Genomic DNA, 2957 nt, shown 5'->3' on the forward strand with positions numbered 1-2957 from the left:
TATGAAAGACGTCTCCATTCGGAGCCTGTGAATGTGACTTATTTGGACAAAGGGTGTTTAGAGACATACTTATGGTTCAGTTGGTTGGAGATCATCAGGTACACCAGAATGTTGTCAGTTCAATTTCCCATCACAGCAAATACCTGGTTGCAGTTTCCATACCTGGTCAGGGCATGGATAGAAGGCAATTGACCCATTTCTGTCTGTCTGTCTGTCTGTCTCTCTCTCAGCTTGTCCTCGGGTGAGGATTACAAAAAAGAATCTCAAGATGAGACCTTCCTGGATTAGGATGAGCCCTACATCCAGTAATAAGCATCCTTAGAAGAGAAGAGAGGCAGTGTGAGGACAGAGGCAGAGATTGCAAAGATGAGTCTACCAGCCAAGGGATGCCAACAGTTGCTGGCAGCCTCCAGAGCCTGGGAGAGAGACAAGAAACAGATTCTCCTTCAAAGCCTCCAGAAGGAACCAGCTTGGTTTCAGACTTCTAATCTCCAGGCCTGGAGAATACTTTTCTGTTCTCATAAGCCAGGCACAGTTGGTGGTAATTTGTTACCAATACCCTAGCAGGTAACCACCCCTCCTCTTTCTGTGGATGCACCATTTTCTCCTGTTCCACTGCTATCCCTCTCAGTCTGTCCTCAACATGACAGCCAGAATCAGAGTCCTCCTTCTGCTAAAAGCCCCTGCTGGCTTCCCTCTTCTCCTGGTTCTGTCCCTGTCACTTCCTTCTCCTTGAGGGGGTGAAGGGGGGAGGTAACCAGAGGCTCACTTCCTCACTCATTCCAGCTGTTTATTTAAAAATGCCCTCTTTGAGATCTTCCCTGGCCACTCTGTTTCAAACTAAACCTACCACACTCCCTAGCTGCTTCCTTTCTTAATTTCCCCTCATAACACTGACTACCATCCAGCACGCTATGTCTTGTAGTTATTTACTTTACTTTGTTGTCTGTGAACCTCAACACAGTGAGGTGGTTAGTACTAGATACGCTTCTGTTGAATGAATAAATGACTTGATGATGTTCATCCAGTAGAACTCTCTGGGTCACCTTTAAAAAAATTTTTTTAATTGATTTCAGAGAGGAAGGGTGAGGGAGGGAGGGAGGGGGGGGGGGGGGGAGGGAGAGAGAGAGAGAGAGAGAGAGAGAGAAATATCAATGATGAAAGAGAATCATTGATTGGCTGCCCCCTACATACCGAAAACTGGGAATAGAGGCCACAACTTGGGCAGATGCCCTGATCTGAAATCGAACGTGGTTCGTAGGTTGACACTCAACCACTGAGCCATGCTGGCTGGGCTCTACATCACCTTGAACTCTTCCATCTCAGTCTCACACCCCACACTGACGTTTATCTAGACTTTCTGATTCTTTATTTCTAATGGCCTCAAATCTATTCCTTCCTCCTTTTGGTCATTGCTGCCACTAGCATTTTGCCCAGTGACCCATAAGTTAGTTTCTTAAATAGTCTAAATAATGCCTTAAGTGTTCTTCCCTTGGTATATCCTAAATCCTAAATTGCCACTGTCATGGTAATATTCCTGAAAATAGCACTTTGATAATATATCTCTCCAACCAAAAAAAAAAGGGGCGGGGTGGTGGCCACAATGGCCCTGAAAGATGAGATTGTGAGTGATATTTAATATATTCTTGTCATTAGAATAAGCTATTGAAACTAAAACCTGAGCCAGTCTGCCGCCATCATGGGTCACATACACGCTCCCAGGAAGGGCCTGTCCCAGTCGGCTCTGCCCTCCCGCCGCAGCGTCCCCACCTGACCGAGACTGACGACGTGAAGGAGCAGATCTACAAACTGGCCAAGAAGGGCCTGCCTCCCTCACAGACCGGTGTGATCCTGAGAGACTCACATGGCGTTGCACAAGTACATTTTGTGACAGGCAATAAGAGCTTGAGTATTCTCAAGTCTAAAGGACTTGCTCCTGATCTTCCTGAGGACCTCTACCATTTAATTAAGAAAGCTGTTGCCGTTCGAAAACATCTTGAGAGAAACAGAAAAGGATAAGGATGCTAAATTCCGTCTGATTCTGATCGAGAGCCGTATTCACCACTTGGCTGGATATTATAATACCAAAAGAGTCCTGTCCCCAATTGGAAATACGAGTCATCCACAGCCTGTGCACTGGTTGCATAAAATATCTATGCACTCGAGCAATAAAATCATTGTTTAACTAGGAAAAGAAAGAAAGAAAGAAAGAAAGAAAGAAAGAAAGAAAGAAAGAAAGAAAGAAAGAAAGAAAGAAAGAAAGAAAGAAAGAAAGAAAGAAAGAAACTAAAACCCCTAAATGGCTCCTTCTTGCCTACACGACAGCTCTCCATCCAAAGTGTGGCCCCTCCCCACCCCCCACCCTTATCTGATGTCCTGAGCCCCCCGGCACTTCCCCTCTGAACAGGCTCTACCCTCTCTGCATACACCAAGCTGAACCCCGATCGCACTTCAGTGAAAAAGTCTCCCTCCAACCCCACGAAAGGCAACCAGATGGGCTGAGCAGTTCCGAAGCACGAGGGGTTACAGATGTGGTCAGATGGAGCACATATGTTACAGTCAAACCTCTGACCAAGTAAGAATCCCCAGCGGCAAACACCCCAGGTCTCAGTTACATTACTCACTCCCAAACTCTGGAACACCTTCCCTCGCTCTATTATTCTTAATTTGAGTTTGGACTGTTGTACTGGTTTTTCTTGTTGCTTGCTTTTTTTTTTTTTAATGCTGGCACGATCATTGGGCTTTACTATTAAATAAACCATAAGAAATCTAAAATGCAAGCCCTACCTCTGATGATAAATGAGATTGATTTTTCAAAACCCTTCAGATTCACCAGAAGCAACTGCCTTTTAACACTCCTCTGAACTCCCACCTAATTATTTTTAGGGCTTTGGGCTAGAAAGCAAATTGCATTATGTTCTTCTAAAAGTATATGCTTACAGAACCGTCTGTAATCC

At 45.0% G+C, this 2957-nt stretch overlaps 1 pseudogene; it reads left to right on the forward strand.

Moving 5' to 3' along the window:
* The first annotated feature begins 1688 nt into the window (after positions 1-1688).
* LOC118714192 lies at positions 1689-2189 on the forward strand (annotated as a pseudogene).
* The last annotated feature ends 768 nt before the right edge of the window (positions 2190-2957 follow it).

Source organism: Pipistrellus kuhlii, unplaced genomic scaffold, assembly GCF_014108245.1.
Source record: "Pipistrellus kuhlii isolate mPipKuh1 unplaced genomic scaffold, mPipKuh1.p scaffold_m20_p_10, whole genome shotgun sequence".
Classification (NCBI taxonomy): Eukaryota; Metazoa; Chordata; class Mammalia; order Chiroptera; family Vespertilionidae; genus Pipistrellus; species Pipistrellus kuhlii.